General features: G+C 47.1%; 1 protein-coding gene across 1 annotated transcript in view; it reads right to left on the bottom strand.

Moving 5' to 3' along the window:
• MAN2B2 (mannosidase alpha class 2B member 2) overlaps positions 1–15322 on the bottom strand; it is a 103370-nt gene that overhangs the window by 46151 nt on the left and 41897 nt on the right. The window lies entirely within an intron of this gene.

The following is a 15322-nucleotide window of genomic DNA, read 5'->3' as shown; positions in this document are numbered from 1 at the left end:
GGTATGGCTGGCTGGTACTGCTGGTGGGTTCTGCTGGCTGGTATTGCTGGTGGGTACAGCTGGCTGGTACTGCTGGTGGGTACAGCTGGCTGGTACTGCTGGTGGGTACAGCTGGTGGGAAATGCTGGCTGGTATGGCTGGCTGGTACTGCTGGTGGGTAATGCTGTGAAATAGGCCACTTTGGCAGCTGTGGTGGAAGGCAAACTAGTGTGAGCCTGGGTGACAGAGGATGAGGACAGCTTAGTTATCCACTCCACCAACTCTTCTGCATGTTGTGGCTCAATAACAAAGCCAGCACCGGAAAAAAAGGACAAGCGCGCCCCGCCTGCAGAGGGTGCACCATGTCCGTGACCATCACTTTTCACTGTGGACACAGAGGCTTGTTGGCCTTTCGGAAATTATGGGTGTGACGGTACTAGCCGTCACTATGGGTGACGGATCACCCTGTCCCTGGATTGTAAACCCCTTTGTGTCATTTTCTTATGAGTTTGGGACATTGCATTTTATTTCCCCTTTATTCATCCTCTGAACAACTGACTCATGGCATTGAGTTAATGTAATGTAATGTTACAACCCATCCCCCCCCCTCCTGTTTCTGTGTCTAAGTGTGTGGATTCATGGCAGACAATGGTCTGAGTTGGAGACATTTCTCCGCAGGGGGTGTGTATTAAGACTGCATGTTTCAAATGTACAAATGTTCAGTTCTCATTGGTTGGTTCCCTTCCCCCCCTTCTGTGGAAAGGCTAAGGGGAGTTTCCCTAACTGTGTGTAAAACTGTTGTCTTGGAATGTAATAAACAGTTTAAGCTCTGCATGGCTAACCCTCAACACCTGTGTGGATTGTCTCGTGATTGAGGGGTTAAGGGCTGGATATGGCTTCTCCGCAGGCTGTGGGTGCGTTTGGAGGACAGGAGACACAGATTCGGCGGATGTGCCCAGCTGGGGTACAAAGATCCGTTACATTGGTTGGCAGCGGTGGGATGTCTCCTGCAGTCCAGGACATCCAAACCACCACCAGGATTCAAGATCTGGGCAGCTGCCGAGGAGTGATACGGGGACCAGCCAGCATGAGAGCGGAGTTCGGGAGGAGGCTGCAAGGCATGCGGAAGCACCATCGGGGACCAGCGACAGAGCACACCATGCTCGGCTGGGAGGATGTGATCCGCCGGCAACTCTGGCATGAGGCGCTAAGCCACGAGCGGCACCATCAGGGGAAGATCCTTCCCTCCTCCACAGAGACGTACCGGAAGCAGTACCGTGCGCGAGAGGTGTTCCTGAGGGAACGACCGCGAGATGAAGGGAAGACGGAGCTCGGAAGATTGGTCCAGGAGGAAATGAGGCTGGACGCCAGCTACAGAGCCCTCCGGTGGTTCGCGGCTCAACTGTGGCCAGGTACAGCAGATGGCAGCCCGACAGAAGGCGTTGGCTATGGCGGCGTGGGGCTGCTCCATCAAAAAATGTACGGAGACCCAGACTTTGGGAGCGATGAGGAGTGGCGGCTGGAACACATTCTGGATTTCCGAGATGAGGTGCTGGACCTCCCCGACGAGGCGTGTGACCTGGAGGAATTGGAGTTCCTGGTTGAGCAGGAATGGGAGCTCGAGATTGCCTACAAGCGGCTGTTTGACGGTGATCAGCAGCCTGGCATGGCTCCCATTGCCTGGGACTGTCCGAGAGAAATAGCAGACAGTCACGAAGATGAGAAGCAAATGGGGCCAGGGGTGACCCTGCGTTTTCCCGTACTAACTGCAATGGAAGAAGCAGCGATGATACAGAGGGCACTGCGAGCGCTAGAATGCCGGAACGCACCGGAGGTCCACCAGGCAGCGAGACAAGCTAATAGCATGAAGGTCTCAGAAGGGGGAGTTGAGACAGGCGCTGGAAGGCTGGGAAATGGTGATCAGCAGCAAGTCCAGAGTATCTCATCTGGTGCCCCAGCAGAAGCATTGGCTACAGGGCAGAGTGCCCCTGGCATCTGCCCAGCATCAGAAAAAGAGTTGGATCCGGAGAGTCTGAGAGAGGATCTGCGTGAGCTGTTTTCCCAACAGCAGATACCCCCACCGGGAGTAGAGGAAGCAATTCTCCCTCCCCAACAATTGGACACTACCCCAATGTTCATCCCCCCAGCAGAAGCGCTGGCTACAGGACAGAGCGCTGATGGTCTCTGCCCAGCATCAGAACCAGAGATGAAGAATCCGGGAGACAGTCCCTGCAAGATACCTTCTCAGTGGCTGGTAACTACACCAGGAGAAAAGCAAGTACCTTTTTCTCCCCAAATGCATAGCCCTACCAGCCTACATTCCCTACCAGCGGAAGCGCTGGCATCAGGGCAGAGGATTATTCAGCTCCCCCCAATATCTGCAACCCTGCCCTGGATCAGAGGAGTGCAGACAGCTGTTCCCACTCTGCAGAGGCTGTTTTTATTCATGGGAGACCCTATGTGCGGTGTTGCTCCCCAGCGCCAGAGTCGTACTTTTACTTTTCCTGGTTGCCTGGGGTGGAAGTTTGTGACTAACACAGGTCCAGACCATTTGAGGGTCAGGAACCTCGTTAGTCTGTTTTTAAAAGGGGAGAAATGTGACAGAACCCACTGTCACTGTGTGTTTTGGAGGGGACTGTGCGCAAGCCTCCTACCGACAGACTATGGGCCAGAAGATACTGGAGTTTGGCGCTGCAGCCTTTTGACTTTACCATCCACTACTGCCCTGGGAAGCAAAACGGCAACGCCGACGAATTATCCAGGCAAACAGACATTGACTCTTTGGGACTTGTTACCGACTAATTCAGGCACAGACCAGTTGGAGGTCTAGTACCTGGATTAGTCTACCTTTGGGGGGGGAAGAGATGTGACGGTACTAGCCGTCACTATGGGTGACGGATCACCCTGTCCCTGGATTGTAAACCCCTTTGTGTCATTTTCTTATGAGTTTGGGACATTGCATTTTATTTTCCCTTTATTCATCCTCTGAACAACTGACTCATGGCATTGAGTTAATGTAATGTAATGTTACAACCCATCCCCCCCCCCCCTCCTGTTTCTGTGTCTAAGTGTGTGGATTCATGGCAGACAATGGTCTGAGTTGGAGACATTTCTCCGCAGGGGGTGTGTATTAAGACTGCATGTTTCAAATGTACAAATGTTCAGTTCTCATTGGTTGGTTCCCTTCCCCCCCTTCTGTGGAAAGGCTAAGGGGAGTTTCCCTAACTGTGTGTAAAACTGTTGTCTTGGAATGTAATAAACAGTTTAAGCTCTGCATGGCTAACCCTCAACACCTGTGTGGATTGTCTCGTGATTGAGGGGTTAAGGGCTGGATATGGCTTCTCCGCAGGCTGTGGGTGCGTTTGGAGGACAGGAGACACAGATTCGGCGGATGTGCCCAGCTGGGGTACAAAGATCCGTTACAATGGGAATTTTTTAAACTTTTTATTATAGATTGTGGGGTAGAAATATGATGCTTGGGTGCAATACTTTTGTGCTTGGTGCACTATAAACCGTTTTATTACTCTTTTTTTATTTTTTGGCTGGGATTTTTATAACTTTTTATTATAGAGTGTGGGAAGAGAATATAGTGCTTGGGTGCAATACTTTTGTACTTGGTGCACTATGAACCATTTTATTATATATTTGGTTTTAATAAACAAAACTTAATCAAGCCAAAAAAAGTAAGCCCCTGCTGATGCAGAAGGAATAGCACCTACGACACAAATGGGGGGACAGCAATTATGCCCTAAATAAAATTAGTGCTGCTGCACCACAAAAAAAAAAAAAACCTACTGCTGACGCAGAATAATTAGCATCTACATCGCAAAAGGGGGGACAGCAATTATGCCCTAAACAAAATTAGTGCTGCTGCGCCACCAAAAAAAAACCCACTGCTGACGCAGCAGGAATAGCACCTGTGACACAAAAGGGGGACAGCAATTATGCCCTAAATAAAATTAGTGCTGCTGCACCACAAAAAAAAAAAAAAACCCACTGCTGACGCAGAAGGAATAGTACCTGCAACACAAAAGGGAGGACCGAAATTATGCCCTAAATAAAATTAGTGCTACTGCGGCACCACTATATTGTGTTACACAAGAATCAGCCCTAAACTACACTGCACTGCAGTACACTGTACACTACACTGTGTTATACAAGAATCAACCCTACACCACACTGCACCGACTGCATTAAATATGAAAGCTCAAGCCACTAACTAGCCTGCCTAATCTCCACTCCTAATCTCAACTAACACACTTATATAGTGTGGGGTGTGGACTTAGCCCCTGAGCCATGATTGGCTAAAGGCACCCTGCCTTTGACCAATCATGGCTCTGACAGGATATTGTGCTGTAATAGGCCGAAGCATACAGGTCAGGGGCACCATATTCGTTTGTGTGTTCAGCGAATACATGAACACACGATGTTCAACTCGGACAGTCAGCCCATTACTACTGACAAGTGAACCAAAACCCTTGCAGCAATAAAACACAGTCAAACTGTGCAGTCATCGAGTGTTAAACAAGCAACAGGGAACCTTGGAGGAAAACTAGGCTTTTGTAGGAATCATAACATAGTCTCCAGTTAGTGTACTATATAACTGTACAAGCTTCTGACATGCTGTCCCTGAACTTCCTGACAAAGCAGCAATAGCAGACGCTCAGATTTTTTTAGAACTTGCCAGTGTATCTTGTCATAAACAGCATAGAATTTATAGTTTCACAAAGATTAATAAGTGTGGGTGATGGATAGGGGAACACAAACACTTTTACATTTAACCGTGATGGGTTGACTTAAAGTATGGAGGATAAACTTAAAAACAAAGAAAGAAAAAACTAAATTATGTCCATTGTCTCTTGCCTGAATCACTAGCATGGGCATCTCTTTCTTTTCTTCTATCTCCATTGTCTACTCTCTAGCTTTTTCCACCCCTTTACCTGTACTCTTTATCCTTTCTTCTGTCTTCCCTGTGTACCAATTTAACCAGATTGGTCTTAAGCTGGCTATACATGAATAGAACCTTGTTTAAAATGTTTAGTTTTAAAAATGTTCATCGTTCATTCAATTTTCCAATTTTTGGTGGAGTCAAATCAACCATCATTTTCACAATGACACAGTCACAAGAAAATTCAATGGAGCAAACAGAAACATTTTCTCAAGCAGACATATTTCCAAAAGTGTATGTGGTTTTCACTCTGCAAAATCCATTAGTTCCAAAAAAAATGTTAAAATCAAAACAGAAAAGGGAATTTTGAACTACCTTCGAATGACATTCATCAAGCCATTGAATGTGCTGAGAATGCTCCTACAAATGTTTGTTTTTAAAATCTACCAGTGTATAGCCAGCTTTAGAACTTTAAATTTCTGTTTTCTCCATTCCCTATAATTTATACCAGTTTTCATATTCGTCCTCTTTGTTAATTCTTATTCCATTTGCCAGCTCAGCTCAAATACACTTCATTTTAAATCACTAGACCACAGGTCAACCTGTGCACATTGGTCTGCTCCATAGTCCAACAAATGGCCTACTTCTCAGTCCACCACATATGATAGAAAAGTATTGAACCTAGCATAAAGTTTCTCTGGATCGAGCAATGAACAAGCCTACTTTGATAGCAAAGATTCTTTCCTGACCATTTTTTTTTAAATAAATTGAGGCTCATATTGCAGCACTTCCAGTAACGTTGTGTATCCCATACAATGTGAAAAAGGCAGCAGAATGTATTCATTTTTATAGAGAGATTCATTTGAAATGCTGTAAAAATTGGATTTTTGACTTACTGTAAAATCCATTTCTTTGTTGTTCATTGACGGACACAGCTCTTCATCTTCATGAACGTAGGGTTATACTGCCCCCTACAGGAGTAAGACACTAGACAGAGAAAAGCTTGAGCATGCCTATGGGGCAGTCCCTGGGGGTATACTCCCACTTCCTGCTATAGGTATTCAGTTTTGTAACAAGCAGGGTCAGAAGAAAAAAAAAAAACAACTCCAAAGAGGGGCGGGTGCTGTGTCCATCAATGAACATCAGAGAAATGGATTTTACGGTAAGTCAAAAATCCCATTTTCTCTTTCGTTCATTGACAGACACAGCTCTTAATCTTCATGACCGTAGGGACCCAAAGCAGTGTCAAACATGGGGGGTGGGAACAGCAGAACAAACTTCCCCAAAGGCTAAACATAGCCAACCAGGTAACATGAAGCTCAACTGAGAGCAACTGGAGCCCACCTGAAAAAAACAACCTCAAAGAGGAAAAATTCTCTAAACAGCAGCCTGTGAAACTTTGCAGCCAAAAGAAGCATCCGCAGATGCCAATACATCCACTTTATAAAACTTTGTGAATGTGTGTACAGACAACCAAGTTGGCGCCTTGCAAACTTACATCACTGACGCACTGAGCGCCCGAGTAGAGTGCGCCCTGACAGGGAAAGGAGGAACCTGACCCTTAATAGAATAAGCCTGAACCACAATCTGTTTGATCCATCTGGAAATTGTCGCAGCAGAAGCAGCCAGCCCCTTGCGAGGTCCATCTGTGAGGACAAAAAGTGAGTCTGACTTCCTAAACGACTAAACCACATCCAGGGAATGCAAGGCAACTTCCTTAGGATGCTTAGGCTTAGGACACAGGGAGGGCAACACAATGTCCTCATTCAGATGAAATTCGAGGACAGCCTTTGGAAGGAACGACGGACATGGTGGAAGAACAACCTTATCCCTGTGAACCACTAGAGAAGGTGAATGACAAGACAGCACCACCAGCTCAGACACCCTGAAGTAATAGCCACCAAAAAGGCCACCGTCTGGGACAATGTAAGCAGGGGAATCTCCTGAATATGCTCAAATGGAGACTTCTGAAGAACTTACAAACACCAAATTGAGGTCTCACGGCGGCAATGGCAACTGCACCAGGGGAGCCAAGTGCCAAGCGAGGGTGAACGCCAAGAGACTCACACCACACTATGTACATCTTCCAAGTACAAGGTAAATCTTCCTGGAAGTAGATTTTCTAGCCAGCGACTATAAAGCAGGATGGAAGATCGGTCCTTGAGACAACAGATCTTCTCTGAGAGGGAGTCTCCAAGGAGCATCAGCCACTAGCCGTACTAGATCAGCGTACCAAGACCAGCGATGTCAATCCAGGGCCACTAGGATGACCGGAATCCATTCTACCTTGATCCTGCACAGGAGTCTCAGCAGAAGTCTGAGAGGAGGAAAGGCGTATATCAGATGATAATGACTCCAGGGAGCCACAAAGGCATCTGTGGCATCGGCTAGAGGATCCCGAGAACATGCCACAAACCTCTGTACTTTCCTGTTGAGGCAAGAGGCCAACAGATCCACCTCGGAAGTTCCCTACCGGAGACACAACTGACGGAACACCTCCGGACGAAGTGACCCTTCTCCTTGGTCTAACGCCTGTCAACTGAGGTAGTCCGCCTGCCAATTTTCCACTCCTGGAATGTGCACAGCAGAGATGGCTGGAATAAGCTGTTCTGCCCACCTTAGAATGCCGGCTACTTCCCGAGCCGCCAGGACACTTCTTGTGCCCCCCTGGTGATTGGCATAGGTCATGGCCATGGCATGGTCTGATTGAATTTGTACCGGACACCCATAGAGACAATTTGTCCAATGATCCAGACAAAGCCTGATAACTTGGAGTTCCAGTACTTCCAGAGTCCAGACCCCTTGAGCACACTCCATGCCAAGGATGCCTCCCCAACCGGATATGCTAGCATTCGTGGTGACAACCGGTCAGTACAGGGGAAAAAAAAAGGATTTTTTCCCTGAAGAAGAGCCGGAGAACGAAGCCACCAAACCAGGGACCCCCTCGTGCTCCGGCTCAACAGGATCATATTGTCCAGAGACTGAGGATCCTTCTTCCATTTCACCAGAATCTCCTTTTGCAGAAGTCTCATGTGGAACTGTGCAAACAGAACCTCCTCGAAGGTAGACACCATCAGGCTCAGCACCCGCATGCAAGTCCAAAGAGATGACCGTCTGCTGGCTAGCAGAATCCGGATTGCCTGCAACTTCTGAAGTTTTGCCAGAGGGAGAAACACTCTGGCCGAGGCCATGTCTAGAGTCAGTCCCAAAAATTCCAGGCTCATGGACAGGATCAGAGCAAGGCCGGTTGAGAGCAGAAAAGGAAGGACACCGTCTGCAACAGGACTCCTTACCCTTGGAAGCCTGAGGAAGAAGAGTACTCTTTCCCCTATGAGGCCTTTGATGATGTCATCCAAGGAAGCTCCACGAATGGAAGATCGGACAAGGCCTTCTTAGAAGCCTGGTCCGCAGAACAGCACTTCAGCCAGATAATGTGCCACAGGACCACTGCTGAGACAGACAGTCTAGAAATCAGGGAAGGGGCATCCAACGAGGCATCACAGACAAACTGTAGGCCTTGGACCAACTGATCTGCCAGCTCCACAAACTCAAAAGAGATCGGTTTCTTCTCCAGGACCCGGTGTAAAACTTTTGCCCATTCAGTCATAGCTTGTGACAACAGGGTGATGGTAAACACCGGCCTAAGTGCCGACCCAGCCACAGTGAACATATGGCGGGTCAAGGCCTCTGACCGCCTATCCAATGGATCAGAGAAGACCAGGGACTCTTCTACCAGTATGACAGTGGATTTATTCAACCTGGAAACCGGGGAGTCCACTACAGGAGGTACCATCCATTTTTTAAGTAGGGACTCTTAATAAGGGTACCGCATTGCAAAACGCTTAGGGATTGCAAAGGTGCGTTTTGGGGACCTCCACTGTTTTTAGACAAAATTGTCAAAGAAGGTGGGAAAGGGGAACACCCTCGCTGCTTTGGAGGACTTGTGCGTGCCAAAGGTGTCCAACTCTTTAGATGCTGCGTTAGTCGCATCTTCCATATGTAATGTTTCTCGCACTGATACAATTAGTGCATCCACTAGCGCCTTTTAATGTGTGGCTAGAGGAACAAAGGAATCATCCTCAAAATCTGAGCATGCAGGGTGCGTGGACGCAGACCCCAAAGGGTATCTGCGGCGACCAAATCAGACCCTGGATCTGACGAGACAGAGAAAGCAGGTGAAGGCGGAGGGATGCTTTTTGGTGGACACCACGGACTCCAGGACCGTCGTCAGTGCAGAAATTTGTTGGGCCCCAAGGATAGAGCTTTTTCAGACACTCGAGGCCGAGGAGACTTCCCACCGTCGAATCACTGCCCATCTGAAATCCAAAAACATGGCCGCCACTATTTGCAATGGAAAACCATGGGAAAATGGCCACCGAGGCTACACAAAAATGGCTGTCGATCTGTAGCACATAAGGCTACAAGAAAATGGCGGCCCAGCGTGGCTTCCAGGGGTCCCAGAGCCGGCAAAAACAATGCCAACAGGGAGGGGGCTCCTGGCAGGCGCCCCCTCTAGGCCCACCACCCCCCTCAAGGAGCAATCGTTTGGCCGCTGGCGGCACGCTCCCCCTCCCACCCCCATCACAATGCAGCACCCCATTTGACCTAAGGAAGGTATGTCCGCCCGAGGGGGGTAGAGGGGGGTGTGTGAGCAGATGGAGGACACAGGCCACAATAGACCACCGAGTTGGGGGGAGGGGAGATGCAATTGGGAAGGAGGGAAACCCGGGGGTCTGACCATCCCAGGGAGGGGGCCCACGTCCACCCCAAAACCCGCCAGGGGTAGAGGGGGGACAGCTACTTACCGCAACAGGAACAGGGTGGGCACCACTTTGGACAGGACACTGCTCCATCGTAATGTGGGTGCTGACGGCCAGGAGAAAACACTGCAACTCTGGCAGAAGCCAGTTCGTATGCCACCTTTGCAAGATGTTTAACTCGTGTAGCAGGTTTTCCAGGCCTGTGGCCTGATGTGGGTCTGCCATTGTTACCGGTTACCTCTCCAGCCCATGTGAGCTGCGGCCCTGGGTGTGAAGACTGAGACATGGACAACTCCGTCATCTTTGTTTTGTTGTTTTATTGTAGATAAAGGGGATGGGAGAAGGGAATGAGTGGGATACTCCTTTAGGCTTCCACTTTATACACTTGGGACTTTGTTCCTGGAAAATGCCTGTTGGCGCTTCCTTGACACCAGCCGGCGCCCACCAACGCTCACTTACTCTGAGAACACTCTGTAACTTAATAGAAGTGCTGAATCCTCAACTTGTAGTCCAGAATATCCAGGACTGTGAAATTGTAAAACCACTGACACGGATATACTGCTACAAGTCACTGAATACTTCCCTCCCGCCTTGCTCTGGCTTGAGATAGTATGTTGTAGAATCCTGTAAAGCTGTAAATCCCAACTGGCACACTCTGCACAATTCAGGGCCCATCAGCAGGTGCCCCCTTAACCTTAAACTCTATAGGGTTCAGTGTCTATGCACCCCCCTCTGTAACTTCAGGGTCCTCAACCTAGGTACCCCCTTTCAGCTAGCTGGCACTGGATCCCAGAACCTCTTCCGGAGTGGTCCCCTTTAACTCTGGCAGACCCCCCCCAGGGGCAATCCTCAGTACTCATGACCTGTGTAGGCTTTCCTGGGACTGGACCCCAATCGCTCTCTGCAGGTTCTCGGCACACCAGATCCCCTCAGCTCAACTCAGCACTCTCTGGACTCTCAGGCGACACCCCGAGGCATCCGCTTTCCTCAGACAGGAGGAGAGACAGCCGCACTCTCCATCCTGGGACCCTGCTCCCACCAAAGACATTGTGTCATGCGCCACCCCCAAATTTATACCCACTCCCAGAATCCTTTGCAGCATAATCTGCCTTCTGGGGTAGTTACAAGCCTGGATGTGTCCCCTGATTGGGTTTCATCCACTGCCCTATGAGAAGCCTCTCACAGGAGCCAGTGAGGAGACTCCCCCCTCAGCAGGCACACCTGGAAACCATGACACCCCGACTAATAAATTCCAGCCCTGCTGTTAGGCAGACAAGGCCCATATACATTTACCTAGCACCTACAGGTACCTGTAGGGTGATACATTTGCAGGCCAGCCCCCGTCCAATGGGGCTATTTTGCAGCCGACCTGGCGTGGAGCTGCAGTCTGCACGCACTCACTGGCCGGACTGAGGGGACCCTAAGAATCTATATTATCCAGTTTGTCGCCCAGTCCAGCATTTGATAATAGATTCTCACAGGAACAAAATAATAAAAGAAGGAAAAATTCAATTTAAAAAGAGAAATTTGCTAGGACCAGAGATCCCAGCAAGGAACTAGGTCCTTTCACCTGACTAGGCGGAAAAAAAACTGAATACCTACAGCAGGAAGAGGGAGTATACCCCTAGGGACTGCCCCATAGGCGTGCTTAAGCTTTTCTCTGCCTAGTGTCCTACTCCTGTATGGGGCAGTATAACACTACAGTCATGTAGATGAAGAGCTGTGTCCATCAATGAATGAAAGAGAAATACCCTTTGTCCCCTCCATCTTCAGTGTTCTATGCTGGCAGAACCACAACACTTCACAGGCATTATCACACAGATTTATATTGAGAACGTGAGGGGGCATTTCTGACCAGGGGGCCACATGGTCAATTTGCTGTATTGGACAACAGTATTTGGGTACATCATGCAAGGGCTAAAACAAGAGAATAGAGATTAAAAATGTAGGACAACTGACTGAATATTTGTTTTGTTTTTTCAGGCATGTTTCAATGACAATTCCCTCCATTTTTTAGCCACTTTTCTGGCTCAATTTAGAATTTTCTGTCTTTTTCACTTGTCACTGATTGGCATTCTAATTTATTGTTTTTGTTCTACCTTTTGCTGATAAAGAGAATGAAAAATGCATAGTGATTTCAAAATGCACCACAAAAAAAAAAAAAAAAAGTACAAACCGCTTTTAATGTTTGAGTCATAATATGCAGATCATCCATTTACGAACATACCATACACTCATAAACGAGGCCCCTGCAAGCAATGAACTGTTGTGGTTTACCAACAGGTTATTTGACTGATCTTTAGAGCAGACAGGTTATGGTTGGTCTAATGGTAGTCAGGAAGTATATTAGATTGCTTGGTTGACTTTAGTTAGCTGCTGTAGAAGTAATGCAAGTACATCTTGTTTCTTAAGAAAATACCACTAAAAGTCCCATAAAATACGGTGGGGGTCCACTGTCCTGGAGGATTCCTGGAAAGAGAGTTATCAGGTAAAAACTCTGACTTTCCCAAGTCATCCTCCAGGACGGTCACATGAGACCCCAAGGATGCATACCTAGGGTGGGACTACCGCCTGCAGGACCTTATGACCAAAGGTCAGATCTTGGGTGGAGACCAGATCAACATTGTAGTGTCTCACAAAGTTAGAGTCACTTGACCAGGTGGCTGCTCGGCAAATTTGGTCGATGGACGCCCCAGCCATTTCTGCCCAGGAAGTAGCTACAGAGCGTGTGGAGTGTGCCTTCACATCTGGATTTGGGTCAGGTAGGCTGTTTCTATCGCCATCTTGATCCATCTGGCTATGGAATTTTTAGATGCTGCTTCACCCTTGTGAGCTCTCCCGAAAGATTCCCCCTTAGATTGGGTTTCTCTTCTAGGGCGACAAAAAAACTTTTTAGGTTTTGAGCCAGTGGGCTCTCTGGCTACATTAAGGCCTGTGGTGCGGGCTGATACTCTAACAGCTTCTGCTGAAGCATCGGCCATATACGTCACTCCCTTTTCTATCAAGAGAAGAAGGAAATCCTGTGCCTCTTCCATTCCAGGGACTTTCCCCAGGAGACCAAGGAGTTGTTCGAGCAAGAAAGCCACATTCTGTCATAGGGGTTTATTACTTTTGGGCCTGGAGTTGGGGAAGAAGATGTTTGACTTCCCCATGTTTTTGTTGAAAACCCATTTTCTATGGGGATTTGCCTTTTCCCCCTTAGATTGGGTTTCTCTTCTAGGGCGACAAAAAAACGTTTTATGTTTCTCCCTTCTTTTGGACAGGAATCCTTTGGATTTGTCAGCCGATCTTGCCAACACTTTGTCAAGTTCCAGACCAAACAGTAGACTACCATTGAAAGGGATGTTACATAACTTGTTCTTTGATGCGTAGTCCCCATCAGCTCTCTGGCTACATTAAGGCCTGTGTTGTGGGCTGATACTCTAACAGCTTCTGCTGAAGCATCGGCCATATACGTCACTCCCTTTTCTATCAAGAGAAGGAAATCCTGTGCCTCTTCCATGCCAAGGACTTTCCCCAGGAGACCAAGGAGTTGTTCAAGCAAGAAAGCCACATTCCTGGCTTCACATGTATTGGCCATGTTGGGTTGAAAACCAGCCACCCCTGCCTCATACTCCCTCTTTAGCATCACGTCGATTTTCTTATCCGGTGGGTCTTTGAGAAGGCCCATATCTTCAAGGACAAATCTGAATTTTTGGAAACCTTTGCCAAAGGTGCATCCAACTTTGGGCATTTAGCCGGGACACCTTTTCTTCAAAAGGAAATGTTCTTTTTAAGGCCTTAGGAAAGAACAATTTGTTCTCCGAACATTCCCATTCCTTGTTGATTATTCTTTTAAAGAGATTGGTGGACCGGAAATGATCTGTTTTTGGTCTCTTGCAGACCTCTATATAACCGGTGTCGGTGGTCTCAATCTCTTGTATATTAGATTTATCTAGCGCCTCTGTGGCTTCTTGTAACTTGGGCTAAAAGCAAGGAAAAAGAGAAGCAGACAGAGGGGGAAAAAAGCTTAAAACAGGGAGTCCTCCATCCCTCACCCCAAGAGCCTGAGTAACAGTGACCTCACCAGCTGAACCCAGGCAGAGAGAGGAGGTGTCCAGGGAGGAGGAGCCCATCTCTCATGTGACCGTCCTGGAGAATGACTTGGGGAAAAAAAAGATATCACTCTCAAAGTTCTCACCAATAAGTAATAAAGATAAATATGAAAAAAATAAATCAATGAGCTATGTTGACCATTAGTGAAAACCACATACTCCCTATGTGACTGATTGTAAAAGTTGTTAAGTAGAAATACAAAAGAGCAACAATGTAAAAAGGAAAAAGACATGTTAAATGCATTAAAGCGAAATTAAACCCTCCTATCCTTTTCAGCCAAGGAAGCTGTCATCTTAGAAGTATCTGCTTGATATACAAATGCCAAGGTGGTGCACGTGTGATCAGTTATGACATCGGCCATTTGATGGTTTGATAAATTTGGTTGAAAGCACTAGGAAATGTGACAGTTAGCATTCCCGGCATGCCAGGTATTTACCGTAACTTTTTCGAAACCTTTAAACCAATGGGTTTAGTTCCAGTATAGTTTAGTTTAGAGAAAACGATACCTTTTATATAAATGTTCATCAAAGCACATTTTCAGTTTTGCAATCAAATTTGAGAAAACCGCTTTATTTGTGTTCCCATTTGCACAGCATAACATTTTAAAAATATTTTTTACCTTTTAGATCAATGGTTCCAAAATGACAGACTGTGGACTGAACCCAGACCGAGTGACACTCCTGTCTGAACTGTCAGCCTGCAGCACTGGATCCCCACTACTCAGCAGTCATTGGTTGCTAGGACTGTAGGCATCAATGACGTTCAGTGTGTGCCCCGCCCCCTGCAATTTGCTTCTTTTTCAGCTCCCACCCCCCTGCCTGCCTGACTACAGGGATATATCCATCAGGTACAGGTACGCTGCTCACCTTGATGGGCTCTTCGAATTTATAGGTGCACTATGATGGATCACAACTGATCCATAAGTTTACTCTAATGGGGAACCTGACGTAAGAGGGCATTCTAATTAGCACACCTGAAATAAAAAGTGCACTCTAAATGGGATACATGATTTATGGGGGCACTCTGATGGGGGCACCTGATGTAAGGGGGCACTCTAATGGGGGACACCTGATGTAAGGGGGCATTCTAATGGGGGGACCTGATATATTTTTGATAGACATACAATGACTACAATCTTTCCAAATCATAACACAAACTTGAGATTCGGACCTCGGCTGGAAGAAAAGTTTAGCGACCAGACCTCTTTGAATTTTAGTTCATTGCACCTGTTTATATGTTTCTCAGGACAAGGTGTCATAGCTTACTGCAAGGTTTTATGAACAATGTTAAAGTGAGCCTGTCCCAAAGCTGTCCTCATTGCATACAATGCAAGAAGCCCAGCCCCTAAACCATAAACCCATAGTTATTACAGACAGTGTTCAAATCTAGTTACAATTGATAATGGAGACACAGACAGGATAATTATGTCCAACACAACTGCCCAGGCCCTTCATAAAAAAAGGGAACTATGCAGGTATTTTCTTTTTAAAGGGTCAAGAACAGAGCATCTTAAAAAGGTTAGCTAACATTTTTAAATATTTTTTTTTTTTTTGCAGGCATTATAAAATGTATTATTTTTTTTTGTAGGAAAAAGACAGCG

This window comes from Pelophylax lessonae (genome assembly GCF_965119305.1).
Source record: "Pelophylax lessonae genome assembly, chromosome: 1".
Lineage (NCBI taxonomy): Eukaryota > Metazoa > Chordata > Amphibia > Anura > Ranidae > Pelophylax > Pelophylax lessonae.
Note: the sequence above shows the minus strand (reverse complement) of the source record. Positions and strands in the feature narration are given on the sequence as shown.